This window comes from Saimiri boliviensis, chromosome 4 (assembly GCF_048565385.1).
Source record: "Saimiri boliviensis isolate mSaiBol1 chromosome 4, mSaiBol1.pri, whole genome shotgun sequence".
Lineage (NCBI taxonomy): Eukaryota > Metazoa > Chordata > Mammalia > Primates > Cebidae > Saimiri > Saimiri boliviensis.
In genome coordinates this window covers 166,385,627-166,402,886 of record NC_133452.1, presented here as the reverse complement: position 1 = coordinate 166,402,886, position 17,260 = coordinate 166,385,627, and the positions used below count along the sequence as shown (strand labels likewise).

The window sequence follows — 17,260 nt, the reverse complement described above, 5'->3', positions numbered from 1 at the left end:
CTCCACCTCCCAAGTTCAAGCAATTCTTGTGCCTCAGTCTCCCAATTTAGCTGAGATTACAGGTACACACCACCACACCTAGCTAATTTTTGTAGTTTTAGTAGAGTAGTTTTAGTAGAGATGGGTTTTCACCATGTTGGCCAGGCTGGTCTTGAACCTCTGACCCTCAAGTGATCAGCCTGCCTCAGCCTCCCAAAGTGCTGGGATTACAGGTGTGAGCCACTGTGCCTGGACTCTCTCTAGTTTCTTCAGGTATAAAGTTTGGTTGTTGATTTGATGTCTCTTCTGTTTTAATGGTAGCACTGACTGCTGCAAACGTTCCTCTCCCTGCTGCTTCTGTTGCGTTCTGTAAGCTTTGTATGTTGTGTTTTTCTTTTCACTTGTCTCCAGATATTTTCTAAATAGCCCTGTAATTTCTTCTTTAATTCATTGATTATTTAACAGTGAAATTGTTTACTTTTCATATATTCATATGTTTTCCTGTTTTTCTACTGCTTTTGATTTCTAGTTTATTTTATTGTTGTCTAGGAAGATTCTTTGTATTATTTCAATCTTCTTAAATTTATTAAAACTTGTTTTTGCAGCATGTAATCTATTTTGGAGAATGTTTCATGTGCATCTAAGAAGAATGTGTACTGTGCTGTTACTGGGTGGAGTATTCTGTGTACGTCTATTAGGTCCAATTGGTGTATGGTGTTCAGTCCTCTGTTTTTTTATGATATTCTGTCTGGTTGTTCAATCCACAAATGGAAGTGGGGCACTGAAATATTCTGTCGTGATTGCCTTGTTGCTTATTTCTCCTTTAAGTTCTGTTGATGTTTTCTTCATATCTTTAGAAGCCCTAATTTTGGGTACACATATGTATTGGTAATTATTATAGATTCTTGGTGAGTTGACCCTTTTATCATTTCTTGCTTCATCTCTTGTGTCAGCTTTTGCCTTAAAGTCTATTTTGTTGATATAAGTATGGCCTCTCCTGCTCTCCTTAAGTTCCTGTTTACATGGAATGTCTTTTCTCGTCCTTTCACTTTTAGTCTATGTGTGACTTTAGATCTAAAGTGAGTCCTGTAGACAGCACATAGTTGGAACTTGCTTTTTGTTTGTTTGTTTGTTTTTGAGATGGAGTTTCGCTCTTGTTACCCAGGCTGGAGTGCAATGGCGCGATCTCGGCTCACCGCAACCTCTGCCTCCTGGGTTCAGGCAATTCTCCTGCCTCAGCCTCCTGAGTAGCTGGGGTTACAGGCACGCGCCACCATGCCCAGCTAATTTTTTTTTGTATTTTTAGTAGAGACGGGGTTTCACCATGTTGACCAGGATGATCTCGATCTCTCGACCTCGTGATCCACCCGCCTCGGCCTCCCAAAGTGCTGGGATTACAGGCTTGAGCCACCGCGCCCGGCTCTTTTCTTTTTTTAAAAAATACTTTAAGTTCTGGGGTACACGTGCAGAATGTGCTGGTTTGTTACATAGGTATACCTGTGCCATGGTGGTATGCTGCATCCATCACCCCATCACCTACATTAAGTATTTCTCCTAATGCTATCCCTCCCACACCCTACCCCCAGCCCCCTGACAGACCCCAGTTTGTGATGTTCCCCTCCCTGGGTACATGTGTTCCCATTGTTCAACTCCCAATTATGAGTGAGAACTTGCTGTGTTTGTTGGTCCACTGTTCTTTTTTTTTTTTTTTTTTTTTTTTTTTGAGACGGAGTTTCGCTCTTGTTACCCAGGCTGGAGTGCAATGGCGCGATCTCGGCTCACCGCAACCCCCGCCTCCTGGGTTCAGGCAACTCTCCTGCCTCAGCCTCCTGAGTAGCTGGGATTACAGGCATGCGCCACCATGCCCAGCTAATTTTTTGTATTTTTAGTAGAGACGGGGTTTCACCATGTTGACCGGGATGGTCTCAATCTCTTGACCTCGTGATCCACCCGCCTCAGCCTCCCAAAGTGCTGGGATTACAGGCTTGAGCCACCGCGCCAGGCTTGGTCCACTGTTCTTGTGTCAGTTTGCTGAGAATGATGGTTTCTAGCTTCATCCACGTCCCTGCAAAGGATGTGAACTCATCATTTTTTATGACTGCATAGTATTCCATGGTGTATATGTGCCACATTTTCTTTATCCAGTCTATCACTGATGGGCAATTGGGTGGGTTCCAAGTCTTTGCTATTGTGAATGGTGCCACAATAAACATACGTGTGCTTGTGTTTTTGTAATAGAATCATTTATAATCTTTTGGGTATATGCCCAGTAATAGGATTGCTAGGTCAAAGGATATTTCTAGTTCTAGATCCTTGAGGAATTGCCACACTGTCTTCCACAATGGTTGAACTAATTTATACTTCCACCAACAGTATAAAAGCATTCCTATTTCTCCACATCCTTTCCAGCATCTGTTGTCTCCTGACTTTTTTTTTTTCCTTTGACAACATGTGGAGAGATTTTCATTATTATTTCAGATTTTTTAGATATATAATCATAACACTGAATCAAAACACAGCTTCTCTGCTTCTCTTCAATTCTTTTTTATTATTATACTTTAAGTTTTGGGTACAAGTGCAGATCTTGCAGGATTGTTACATAGGTATACACATGCCATGGTGGTTTGCTGCCTCCATCCCCCCATCACCTACATTAGGTATTTCTCCTAATGTTATCCCTCCAACCTCTCCACCCTCTGCTATCGCTTCCCTAGCCCCCCACCCTCCAACAGACCCCAGTGTGTGATATTCCCTTTCCTGTGTTCATGTGTTCTTATTGTTCAACACCCATTTATGACTGAGAACATGCTGTGTTTGATCCACTTTTCTTGTGTCAGTTTGCTGAGAATGATGGTTTCCAGATTCATTCATGTCACTGCAAAGAACATGAACTCATCCTTATATGCCTTCATAGTATTCCATGGTGTATATGTGCCATATTTTCTTTATCCAGTCTATCACTGATGGGCATTCGGGTTAGTTCCCAGTCTTTGCTATTGTAAACAGTGCCACAGTAAACATACGTGTGCATGTGTCTTTATAATAAAATGATTTATAGTCCTTTGGATGTCTACCCAGTAATGGGATTGCTGGGTCAAATGGTATTTCTATTTCCAGATCCTTGAGGAATCACCACACTGTATTCCACAATGGTTGAACTAATTTACACTCCCACCAACAGTGTAAAATGTTCCTATTTGTCCACATTATCTCTAGCATCTGTTGTCTGCAGATTTTTTTTTTTTTTTTTTTTTTGAGACGGAGTTTCGCTCTTGTTACCCAGCCTGGAGTGCAATGGCGCGATCTTGGCTTACCACAACCTCTGCCTCCTGGGTTCAGGCAATTCTCCTGCCTCAGCCTCCTGAGTAGCTGGGATTACAGGCACATGCCACCATGCCCAGCTAATGTTTTGTATTTTTAGTTGAGACGGGGTTTCACCATGTTGACCAGGATGGTCTTGATCTCTTGACCTCGTGATCCACCCGCCTCGGCCTCCCAAAGTGCTGGGATTACAGGCTTGAGCCACCTCACCCGGCCTGTCTGCAGATTTTTTTAATGATTGCCATTCTAACTGGTGTGAGATGGTATCTCAATGTGGTTTTGATTTGCATTTCTCTCATGACAGTGATGAGGAGCATTTTCTCATATGTTTCTTGGCTACATAAATGTCTTCTTTTGAAAAGTGCCTGTTCATATCCTTCACCCACTTTTTGATGTGGTTGTTTTCTTCTTGTACATTTGTTTTAGTTCTTTGCGGATTCTGGATATCAGCCCTTTGTCAGATGGGTAGACTGCAAAATTTTTTTCCCATTCTGTTGGTTGCTGGTTCACTCTAATGATTGTTTCTTTTGCTGTGTAGAAACTCTTAAGTGTCATTAGATCCCATTTGTCTATTTTGGCTTTTGTTGCCAATGCTCTTTGTGTTTTAGTCATGAAGTCCTTGCCCACGCCTATGTCCTAAATGGTATTGCCTTTGTTTTCTTCTAGGGTTTTTATGGTGTTAGTTCTTATGTTTAAATCTTTAATCCACCTGGAGTTAATTTTTGTATAAGGTGTAAGGAAGGGGTACAGTTTCAGCTTTCTGTGCATGGTGAGCCAGTTTTCCGAACACCATTTATTAAACAGGGAATCCTTTCCCTATTGTTTGTTTTTGTCAGGTTTGTCAAAGATCAGATAGCTGTAGGTGTGTGGCATTACTTCTGAGGCCTCTGTTCTGTTCCATTGGTCTAATCTCTGTTTTGATACCAGTACCATGCTGTTTTGATTACTGTAGCCTTATAGTATAGTTTGAAGTCAGGTAGTGTGATGCCTCCAGCTTTGTTCTTTTTGCTTAGGATTGCTTGGCTATACAGGCTCTTTTTTGGTTCCCTATGAAGTTTAAGGTGGTTTTTTCCAGTTCTGTGAAGAAGGTGAATGGTAACTTGATGGGGATAGCATTGAATCTTTAAATTACTTTGGGTAGTATGGCTGTTTTCATGATACTGATTCTTCTTAACCATGAGCATGGAATGTTTTTCCATCTGTTTGTGTCCCCTCTTATTTCCTTGAGTGGTGGTTTGTAGTTCTCCTTGAAGAGATCCTTCACATCCTCTGTTAGTTGTATTCCTAGGTATTTTATTCTCTTTGTAGCAATTGTGAATGGGAGTTCGCTCATGATTTGGCTCTCTTTAAGTCTGTTATTGGTGTATAGGAATGCTTGTGATTTTTGCACATTGATTTTGTATCCTGAGACTTTGCTGAAGTTGCTTATCATCTTAAGAAGATTTTGGGCTGAGACAATGGGGTCTTCTAAATATATAATCATGTTGTCTGCAGATAGAGACAATTTGACTTCCTCTTTTCATAACTGAATACTTTGTTTTCTTTTTCTTGCCAGATTGCTCACAATTTAAAAAGCAGATTTCAGGCCAATATCCGTGATGAACATTGATACAAAAATCTTTAGTAAAATACTGGAAAACCCAATGCAACAGCACATCAAAAAGATTATCCATCACGATCAAGTGGGCTTCATTCTGGGGATGCAAGGCTGGTTCAACATATGCAAATCTATAAACGTAATTCACCACATAAACAGAACCAAAGACAAAAACAACATGATTATCTCAATAGATGCAGAGAAGGCCTTCAACAAAATTCAACAGGCCTTTATGCTAAAAACTCTCAATAAACTAGGTATCGATGGAACATATCTAAAATAATAAAAACTATCTATGACAACCCACAGCCAATATCATACTGAATGGGCAAAATCTGGAAGGATTCCCTTTGAAAACTGGCACTAGACAAGAGTGCCCTCTCTCACCATTCCTATTCAATATAATATTGGAAGTTCTCACCAGAGCTTCTCTTCAAGTCTTACGCCTGAAACTACATTTCCTTGTTAATTGCTTTGACAACTGCCTCCAACCTGATATTAAATAGCAGTGGAATTATAGCGTCTTTACTTTGCTCTTGTCTTTAGTAGCAGAGCCTCTAGTATTTCCCAATTAACTAAAATGCTGGTTTTGCACCTGAAGTATATTCATTTTAAATCATATTTAGGAGTGTTCATCAATTCATATATATATATATATATATATATATATATATATATATATATGTCTGTATTATTTATTTATTTATTGTCTATTTATTTTGGGAGAGAGTCTTGCTTTATCACCCAGGCTGGAGTGCTGTGGCTTGATCTTGGCTCACTGCAACCTCTGCCTCCTGGGTTCAAGTAAATCTTCTGCCTCAGAGCCCCGAGTAGCTGGGACTACAGGCCTGCACCACCACAGCTGGCTAATTTTTGTATTTTTAGTAGAGATGGGTCTCACATTGGCCAGGTTAGTCTTAAACTACTGACCTTATGATCTGCCTGCCTTGGCCTCCCAAAGTGTTGGAATTATAGGCGTGAGCCACCCCACCTGGCTTTTTTTTTTTTTTTTTTTTTTTTTTTTTTTTTTTTTAAGTGGAGATGGGTTTTCACCATTTGGGCCAGGCTGGTCTTGAACTCCTGATCCCAAGTGATCTGTCTGCCATGGCCTCCCAAAGGGCTGGAATTACAGGCATGAGCCACGCTGCCTGGCTCAATTCATATTTTATGGAGTGATTTTAGCATATTTGTATTAGTTTCCTAGGGCTGCTGTAACAAATTACCACAAACTGGGTGACTTAAAACAACAAGAGTTTAATCTTTTACTGTTCTGGTGGCCACAAATTCAAAATAAAGTCGCCAGCAGAATCATGCTTCCCCTGAAGTCTCAGAGAACAATCTTTGTCTCATCTTAATTTCTGGAGGCTCCCAGCAGTCCTTGGCTTATAGCCGCATCATTCCAAAGTTTGCCTCTGTCATCCTGACAAGTTCTTTTTTCAAACTCACTACCACAATCTCACTTTATCTAATTACATCTACAAAGACCCCTATTTCTAAATAAGATAATATTCTGAGTATCTGGGTACACATTAATTTTTGAAGGGCCTGTTCAACCTATTACAATATTAAATATATGTTGGCTTTTGTCACATGACTTTTCTATATTTATGGAGATAATCATGTATAATGTTTCTCTTTATATTTACCAACATGGTAGATTTTTTTCTTTTTAAAATGGGATTGGTACATTATATTTTATGTATTTATGGGGTACAAGTGATATTTTGTTACATGTATAGAATGTGTAATGATCGAGTCCATCAGTTGGAGTATTTATCATATCTATGTGTTGGGTTTCAGGTTCTCTCTTCTAGCTGTTTTGAAATATACAATACACTGTTGCTAACTATAGTCATGCTACTCTACTGTCAACATTAGTGCCTGATTGTGGTGGCAGGTGCCCACAGTCCCAGCTACTCGGGACACTAAGGCAGGAGAATCACTTGGACCTGGGAGGTGGAGGTTGCAGTGAGCTGGGGTGGTGCAATGGCACTGAGCTTGGGCAACAGAGCCAGAGTCCAACTCAAAAATTTAAAAAAAGAACCTATACCTTCTATTTTTTTTTTGTTTTATATCTTCTATCTTTATATGTTTGTACCCATTGACAAATCTCTCTTCATACCCACCTCCAACATACACATTCTTCCCTGACCCCGATATCTATCATTGTACTCTCTACCTCCATGATATCAATTTTGTTAGCTCCCACATATGACTGAGAAGATGGGAAATTTATCTTTCTGCCTCTGGCTTATTTTACTTAACATAATGACCTCCAGTTCCAACTATGATGGATTCTATTAATATCTTTCATAATACTGAGTGATCTTTACATTCCTGGAAAAAACCCCACTTGGACATTCTATATTATTGTTTTAAATGTGCTACTGGATTCTGTTTACTGTTAATTTTATTTAAGGTTTAGGCATTACATTTCATATATTTCATATGTCAAACTGACCTGTAGTTTTCATTTTTAGTTCAAACTGAAATGATTGTGATCAATGTTACACTAACTTTATAAAATGCAGGGTTTTTTTGCTTTAAATAAGTAGCATCGTGGTTTTTTGATATTTGACAGTTTGGTAGAATTTCCTTATGGAAGTATTTGAGCTTGGTGCCCTTTTTATTGGGTATGCCTGGAAAGCTCTTTTTTTTTTTTTTTTTTCCCACTGGTTAGACTCTCTGTCTCTACAAGGGTTAATTTGGGTATGCTACATTTATCTACAAAATCCACTAAGTTTGCCAGTCATTTGCTAGTTGCGTTATGTTATCTCTAATGATTTTGAAAAAAGGTCTTCTGGGTTGATGATTATTTCCTCCAGTTCAAATTTTGTGTATTTGCACTTACTTTCTTTGTTGGCTAGAGGTTTGCTTATTTTATTGACTTTCAAATCTCCAGCTTTTTTGTTTATTAGTTCTACTGTGTTTCTAACCCATTGGCTGAATTTGTCCTTATTAACCCTTCCTTCTGCATTCTTTTGGTTTATTTTGTTGTTCATTTTCTAGCATCTTAAGCTGTTTTTGTTGTTTTCTGTTGTTATCGATGTAGGTATGTGAGGGAATAACTTTTCTTCTGATGAATGCTTTAGCTCTGTCTCACAGATTCTATGTCACATTTGCACTTTCGTCCTCTTCAATAAATTATGTAATTAAAATTTGTATTTCCTTCTTGACCCGAGTTGTTTTATATATACCACGCTTTACATTTTTCAGGTGGAAGGCAGTTTTATTTTTTTATCAGTTTGTAGTTTTATTGCATGACGGTCAGAGAATGGTATTTGGGCTATTTCTCGACCTTGGAACTTACTGAGCTTTTCTTCGTAGCTTAAGATGTGGTCCGTTTTCCTAAATGTTTCACTCGGGCGGAGAGGGAGGCGCGCGACCCTCTGCAGACTTTTTTTTTTAAGTATTCACGTTTGATTGACGTAGGTCTAATCCGAGACTGGCCGATGACAGGACTGGATAATTAGTTGTTATTCACCCCTCGGCCCCCGTCCTTTCTCGCTGCCCGTTAGAGTGGCTCTCGCGGCGTTGGCGGAGGCGCGCGGGGGGCCTCGGCACCGTTCTGCGCGCACCCGCCCTTGGAACGGCTTCCGCGGGACCGGGACGGATCCTGCCCGAGAGGGGCGCGCCCGGGCGCGCGGTCCGTGTCCTCGCCCCGCAGCCACGCGCGCAGCGGCCCGCGCTCGTCCTCCCGCCGGCCCGCGCCCCCCGCGTCCGCCGTGGTCTCCACGTGCCGCGCCGTCTGCGGCTCCTGAAAGCCGCGGACAAGGAAGAGCGAAGTCCACACGCGGGAGAAAACGCTCCGTCCCGGGCTCTTCCAGCGGCGCCGGGAAGTGACTCCGGACTGAGGGGCAGGCAGAGCCCGGGACCGTCCAGGGCGCCTCGGGGGTCGAACGCAGTTCGCGCAGCTGCCAGCAAAGCGGGACGCGAAACCTCAGTTCCGCGTTTCACACGCAGCTGAACAGACTCTGAGGTCGCGGCTGGCGGGTCTGCAGCGCGGCTCCCTCTTGAATACATCCCGAGAGCGCAGTCCTGGCAAGGGGGTGTAGCTCAGTGGTAGAGCGCGTGCTTAGCATGCACGAGGCCCCGGGTTCAATCCCCGGCACCTCCAGCTTATTTTTTCCTTTATAACTCCCCCCCCTTTTTTTTTTTTTTTTTTTTATTGTTTTACCTTCTTTTCCTCGTTTAAAGAGAAAGTAAACCTATTTCACAACGGTTTTGCCATTAATATTAGGACCGTTCCATTTCTACTCCGCAGCCTTGGCACGACTCAGCTTTGCCTAAGCAAAAGGTGGAAAAGTTGGAGCTGGAAGACAAAGACGGCTCCCGACTCCAAAACTTCCACGGCGTCACCTAATCGACGAGCTCACTCACCTTTGGAGTATTACTGTTTTGCAGTAGTATTCTTTGAAAGGCAGCAAATAAAAGATAAGGATAGAAATATTTAATAAAAGAAAAACAAAAGCTCTCCGACAGTTTCCTTTATTTCTCTTCTAGTCCTTGGTTAGCCACGATCCATTGCGGGCTGAGCGCTGAGAAACTCAGAGCCGGCTTCCAAACGGGGAAATGGAGAAAGTTATTTTCATCAGTGAGTGCAGAGGCGTCACAGCTCCGCCGAGACAGCTTCACTGGGAAGCAGGCGCTGCTGAAGATGTCAGCGTCCTCGGATTGATTTCCAGCTTTGTTCTGTCTTCACTCTCTCTGGCCGGAGAATTTCACTTCCCTTAGATGACGCTGCAAAAGTAATTTTACCTAAGACAGGTGCGCCGTCTATCGTAGAGATGCTTTTCAAGCTCTTGGTTGGACCTGAAACCCCAGAGTTGCCGGCTCTGCGAGCCTGTTAGAAGAGCGAAACCTCGGCCTCACCTCCGACCTAGGAACCAGAAGCAGCAGTTTAACAGGATCCACGAGAGATTCTTTTGCACATTTAAGAAGCATTATGACGTGACTTGACGTGCGTTAAGGGTATACTGTATAAATACATGCTGTATTTTCCCCCACAATTTTCTATTCTAACATAGAAAAAATAATTGCAAAAACCTATTTCTATTGCTGAATCATTTTTGTGTTCTAATTATTGACTCTGTTTCTTCCTTCTCTGGTGATATGGTATTTATTAATATTTTGTGAATCACTATTCATGATTGAATATGATATATAGTTTTCATGTTCCTTTTTTCCTTTTTTTTTTTTTTTTTCTTTAGACAGAGTCTCATTCTGTCACCCAGCCGATCTCGGCTCACTACAGCCTACGTTTTCCGGGTTCAAGCGATTCTCCTATCTCAATTTCCCAAGTAACTGGGACAACATGGATGCACCACCGCGCCCGACTAATTTTTTTGTATTCTTAATAGAGACGGGGTTTCACCATATTTGCCAGACCGGTCTCAAACTCCTGACCTTGTGATCCCCCCGCCTTGGCCTCCTAAAGTGTTGGGATTACAGGCGTGAGCCACCGTGCCTGGCCTTCATTTTCTTTTTAATAAAAATTTTGCAAGTTTTGCAATAGAAGCTGTGCTAACTTCTAATGTAAACTGTGAAGTTTGTATCTTTGTCTCTGCTCTGCAACAGTTTAAATAGGATAAGACCTTGTAATTATCCCAGAATACACAGCCCTCTCCTCATCAGCCACCACCAAATCTTCAGGAACTTTCGTGTTAACACCACTTTGTGTTCTAAGCCCTGTGATAGATTTTAAAGATCCAAAACCCTTAGTAACTCTAATGAAAGTGTGAGCTGAAGGATATAGCAAGAATTGGGAAATCCTTGGTTTCTGTTATAATGTCAGGCCACCTCTCTCCCTGTGAAGTGATTAGGGAATTTTCAAAGGCGAAAGTAAGTTCCAAAAGATATTCTTTCCCAGATTAAGATGTCTTGGTTTTCAGTTTACTTTTTTAAAGAAAGATTCAGAGGTAGTACCGAGGAGCCAGACTTTGTTCGTGTGGGAAACAGATACTTTTCTGTTCTATTGCCATTTTTTTCTCTCTCTTTTCTTGTTTTCAAAGTACAGTTCCACAGTGTCTGTTTGCCGCTTATGCCCACTGTGGCAGGAGAAAATTATTCGCAGGCTTCAATCATGGGAATAAATTTGCAAAGGAATATAGTAAAAGCATGAGAAAGAATATCATGAATTATTACCACTGCTTTTCTGTATTATGCTAGGGCTCAGGCCCAAATGGAAATTTTTTTTTCTGCTCCCCACAGTAGACTTCTCTAAGGAAGTCTGTAGTTAAGGTAGAAATGGATAGGATGAAAAAACTCGGAGTTTAATATAAGAATGCTATAGGAAATATAGGATGGAGATTTCAAAAAATCTTGGAACAATGAAAACAAATGGCATATGACAGACTGAAGTACTTCTTTGCGAGCAAACAGTGCCTAACTTTGGCCCAGGACACAGTGAATCATTTTAAGGTACATTATTGATGTATTTTGGAAACTCAACTGTATTTTATTTTGGGTTTGTATACTTCAACAAGATCATCTTTTAAATTTTTTTCTCCAGGGAGAAATTAGAAATTAAGAACCTCTTTCATAAATTAGTGGTAGGCACCTGTAATCGCTACTACTGGGGAGGCTGAGGCAGGAGAAAGGCTTGAACCCAGGAGACAGAGGTTGCAGTGAGCCAAGATTGCACCACTGCACTGCAGCCTGGGTGACAGAGGGAGACTCCATCTCAAAAAAAAAAGAAAAGAAAAAAAAAGAAAAAGGAAAAAAGAGAAAGGAAGAAAAAGAAAGAAAAGAAAGAAAGAAAGAAAAAGAAAAGAACAAATTTAAAAAAATTAAGGACCTCTAAGAGGAATGAGGACGTGGCCGCAACGTGAGACCCTGGGAGAATGTGCAGGTGGGCAGGACCTCTGGCTGCACGGTGAGGTGGAGGCGGACACTATCCCTTAGGCCATGTGATCAATCTGACTCAAAAGGTAGAGCTTTCCAAAGACATACTTAATTGAAGAAAAAAAGATTATTTAACCCTTTGTTGTATAGTTCAGGAATCCTTTTTTAAATTTAATTAATTATTATGTATTATTTTTTGAGATGGAGTCTTGCTCTGTAGCCAGGCTGGGGTGTAGTGGCACGATCTTGGCTCACTGCAACAACCTCTGCCTCCCGGGTTCAAGCGATTCTTCTGCCTCAGCCTCCTGAGTAGCTGGGACCACAGGTGCCCACCACCATGCCCAGCTAATTTTTGTATTTTTAGTGTAGACGGGGTTTCACCATATTGGCCAGGCTGGTCTCAAACTCCAGACCTTGTGATCCACCTGCCTCAGCTTCCCAAAGTGCTGGGATTACAGGTGTGAGCCATCGCACCCAGCCCAGAAATCCTTTTTTAATATTCAATCAAGGTGGGAGACTTAAAACTGTATAATCAAACCTCCCTTTCCCTGTCAACAAATCAAGATGTAAATACCAAAAAAAAAAAAAAAAAAAGAGTGTGAATTCAAATTCTAGATTATATAAAAGCTCCTTACAAGAAAACTATTACTCCACCCCCCTCTTGATCTGTCAACTCTGAGAAAACAGTATTCAACCAGTTAGAATCTTCTCTCTGGTTCTAGATGCACTAGAAATGCCATTCATATGTCTGCAAGCTCCCTGAACAGAGTAATTGGGTATGAACCAGTCATTTATTTCAGAATTTCCTGAGATAAATGGCTGATTCATCAGAAGAATCTCAGATACTTGGATCTCATCTGATGTCTCCCGATAGATAGATATTTCTGAATGCTTACAGAAACTTAACAAACAATTGTCAGTGTTCTGTGTACCTTGCAGCAAACAGAAAAAATAAAAGAAAAGAAAAGCGCCTCCTTGTGAGGAAATTCTGGTAATGTAACTGGTGTTTTGGTTTCTTCAGGTACAAGTTAGAGATTAACCACATGATGACTCTGGAAACTTTCACACAATCGAACAGCCTAGATACTTTTCCTCACATCCTCCCAGCACTTCACACACACACACACACACACACACACACACACACACGCCAGAGCTTGTAGAGTTTTGTGAGTGACACTTCTCTAATACCCAATTTCAGTGAAACCTGTAATGTGTGTTTCCTCTTACCTATTCCACTATCCGCATGAGCCAACAGAGAGAAATTCTGCCAAACCATAAGGTGTTACAACTTCGTAAGGGGTTCAGTGATATACTTACCAATATGGTCAAAGGCACACACATGAGGATGAGAATAAAGACGAAGGAGGGAGAGATAACACCTACTCAGAAACTAGCCAGGAAATGAGACTTCCTGGGTCTTCTCTGGAAGTTTCAAGGCCATGGTGATAACCAGTGTGAATTCCAGGATTGAAGATCAGTCTAAAAAGAAGTTCATTTTTTTTGCTCTTCACAACTCTTAGTAAATAAGTTCCTGATCTCAAAGGACGATTTGAGTTCCCCTTGTACTTACTCTCTCTTGCTGCTTTCCATTCACTCCCACCTCCACATATCCAGTTGAGAGCCCTGGGCTGAGCTCACCGTTTCATCACCGGGTAGGATCCTACAGAAGAATATGGCAAGTTCAACACATTCCCAAACAAACTCACCTCCTCCTCATGATATCTTGTCCATTCCTTCAAAGAACAATAAGCCTCTCTATTCTGCTTTTTTCCTCTGTTGAATAATCAGGCTCTCTTTTATGTATTCCCCACTTTCTGGCTTGCTTTACGAATCCAATAAGTCTCTGAATCTTGTGTCTAGCTAATGTGCTTCCAAAATTTCAAAACTTTTCTCCATCCTTGAATGTGCTATTTATTTCATGTCTTACACATTATTCTGGACCACTCCATGAACCTCCTTAGTTGCCCTTCATGCTGTAATACAATCAAGAACCCTTGGCAATGAATAACAAATCACATGTGGTTTTTATTTTCACCTGGGATTCTCTCATCAAAGGTTTGCTCTTACCATTCTTGTGGAGCAAACAGCAGTAGCAAAAGTGTTTCGTTCAGGGAAAAGCTGGTCAGTTTTCTAATGCAAGCTTCCAATATTTTGTGTTCCATTTCAAGCTTTTTTTTTTTTTTTTTTTTTTGAGATGGAGTTTCACTCTTGCTACCCAGGCTAGAGTGCAATGGTGCAATCTCAGCTCACCGAAACCTCTGCCTTCTGGGTTTAGGCAATTCTCCTGCCTCAGCCTCCTGAGTAGCTGGGATTACAGGCACGTACCACCATGCCCAGCTAATTTTTTTGTATTTTTAGTAGAGACGGGGTTTCACCATGTTGACCAGGATGGTCTCGATCTCTTGACCTTGTGATCCACCTGCCTCGGCCTCCCAAAGTGCTGGGATTACAGGCTTGAGCCACCGTGCCAGCCCCATTTCAAGCTTTATTTGCCAAAATTTTAGTATTCCCCACAGCTCCCTGTGGTCTTCTATCTTAAAATGGTCACAAATCCTCCTGTACACCCAACACTTAGAGCTAAAACAATGAACACAGGAATGGGGACACACAGAATACAGTGAGATACTATTCTTTTATTTTATTTAATTTTTTGCAAATAGAGTGTAGAAATACCTTTTCCGGGTTTTGTTTGTTTGTTTGTTTTTGAGATGGAATTTCACTCTTGTTGCCCAGGCTGGAGTGCAATGGCATGATCTCAGCTCACTGCAACCTCTGCCTCCTGGGTTCAAGCGATTCTTCTGCCTCAGCCTCCTGAGTAGCTGGGATTACAGGCATGCACCACCATGCCCAGCTAATTTTGTATTTTTAGTAGAGACGGGGTTTCTCCATGTTGGTTAGGCTGGTCACAAACTCTCAACCTCAGGTGATCCACCCACCTCGGCCTCCCAAAATGCTGGGATTACAGGTGCGAGCCACCATGCCAGGCTTGTTTGTTTTTTAAGACAGAGTGTCACTCTGTCCCCCAGGCTGGAAAGCAGTGGTGTGATCTCAGCTCACTGCAGCCTCTGCCTCCCAGGTTCAAGAGATTCTCCTGCCTCAGCCTCTTGAGCAGCTAGGATTACAGGTGCATGCCCCCATGCCCGACTAATTTTTGTATTTTCAGTAGAGACAGTGTTTTACCATGTTGGCCCAGCTGGTCTCGAACTTCTGACCTTAGGTGATCTGCCTGCCTCTGCCTTCCAAACTGCTGGTATGACAATCATGAGCTACTGTGCCTGGCCACCTTTTTAGTTTTTAAATTATTTTCCTATTTTCCTATTTTTATCGTTCTCCTATACTGCAGTAGTACTTGGAGGGCCACACCATGTCTCTTGGCATAAGGGAATGTAGTTCCGTGACAGAATGTGTGCCTTACGTGCAGGAGGCCTCAGGTTCAGCTCCTGAGCACCTCCAATGGTCAGTTTCCGAGTTCTTAATACCACTCTTTAGTACAACGCACACTCAGGGGTCTTACTCTCTTTTCATTGCCTGTTCCGTGAGAAGTAAACACATGACCCAAGGCGGTCATTTTAATGTTGCATTTAGACTTCATGAGCCTCAAAACCACTCCAGGCAGCTGGCAGAGTAGAATAAGCTTGTGCCGTTGATTAGTTTCCTATGGCTGCTATAACAAATCATCCCAAATTAGTGGCTTATAACCACAGAAATTTATTCTTTCACACTTCTGGAGGCGAAAAGTCTGGTATGAGTACAGTCATGTGCTATATAATGACGTTTTAGTAAACCACAGACCACATATCCTACGTTGGTCTCATAAAATTTTAAAGGAACTGACTGGGAGTGGTGGCTCACACCTGTAATCCCAATACTTTGGGAGGCCAAGGTGGGCAGATTACCAGAGGTCAGGGGTTCGAGACCAGCCTGACCAACATGGTGAAACCCCCATCTCTACTAAAAATATAGAATTAGCCAGGTGTGGTGGTGCACACCTGTAATCCTAGCTACTTGGGAGGCTGAGGTGGGAGAATCGCTTGAACCCAGGAGGCAGAGGTTGCAGTGAGCCAAGATCACACCATTGCACGCCAGCCTGGGCAACAAGAGTGAAACTCTGTCTCAAAACAAAACAAAACAAAACCCACCTGCTAAATTCCAATATAAATTGGGGAATTTGTATCTTTGTCATGGCCCAGCAACATGGAAAGTGGAATGAGAACAGCTTGAGAAGCACATATTGTCCAAGTCTCCACATCATTTTAGAATGCCATCTTGCCTCTTCCTCACCTCAACAACCAAACAATCAATAGCAGTGAAATATATACATGTGTGTGGATATATAAATATATATGACAAAAATTATTTCTCTAAAAAGAAATTAAATCTTTTTTTTCCTAAATACTTCAATGTTTATTTCTTTTTTTTTTTTTCTTTTGTTTTTTTTGAGACGGAGTTTCGCTCTTGTTACCCAGGCTGGAGTGCAATGGCGCGATCTCGGCTCACTGCAGCCTCCGCCTCCTGGGTTCAGGCAATTCTCCTGCCTCAGCCTCCTGAGTAGCTGGGACTACAGGCACGCGCCACCATGCCCAGCTAATTTTTTGTATTTTTAGTAGAGACGGGGTTTCACCATGTTGACCAGGATGGTCTCAATCTCTCGACCTCGTGATCCACCCGCCTCGGCCTCCCAAAGTGCTGGGATTACAGGCTTGAGCCATCGCGCCCGGCTTCAATGTTTATTTCTTAAGAAAGGTCAATTTCTTACCACAGCACAATTATCAAATTCAGTAAACTTAATATTGATGAAATAGTATTATCTAATATACAATCTAATTTAATTGTACAAATAAAATCTTTATAGAAATATATCTCCCAAACTAGGTTCCATTTCAGAATCACATATGAATCTAGTTGTCTTGACTTTTCAGTCTCCTTCGCTTTGGAACAGATTTTTCATCTTCTTGTCTTTCATGACATTACTGTGTTTTTGAGAAGCATATGCCTGTGGTTTTGTGGAATTTTTCTTGACTTGTGTAGTCATGGTTAGATTCTGGTTATGGAAATTGGGAGAAATGTCACAGAAATCATGTTACCCTCTATCACACCGAGAGGCATGTGATGTCAGTCTTTCTCATAGTTAGTGAAGTGAGCATGGTCACGTGAATAAGTTTGTAACTCCTGTGTCTTCCCTATAAAAGTAGCATTTTCCTCATAGTAATTAATAAGTAATCTGTAAGGAAATAAGTAGTCTGTAGGGAAATACTCTGAGACTACATAAGTATCCTGATCCTCATAAAAAATTTACTTATACTTTTAGCACTTACTTATACATTTTGCCTACACCTGGCATTATTCTGATGGTGTCCAAATGGGGATTTTCTAATTTTATCCTTACTTCCACCTTTATCAATTGGCATACCACTGTCAGGAAACTCTTCCCATCTTCCGTATTTATTTGTTTAGTTTGCCAAGATTGATAATCATTTACCGTCATCATTGATGCTCAAAATGTGTCAGATTTGGCCA

The 17,260-nt window shown here is 41.5% G+C and overlaps 1 non-coding gene across 1 annotated transcript; it reads left to right on the top strand.

The window, feature by feature from the left end:
* Window positions 1-8,942: 8,942 nt before the first annotated feature.
* TRNAA-AGC (transfer RNA alanine (anticodon AGC)) lies at window positions 8,943-9,014 on the top strand. Its single transcript has one exon. It is a non-coding gene; the product is annotated as a tRNA-Ala (tRNA).
* Window positions 9,015-17,260: the final 8,246 nt, after the last annotated feature.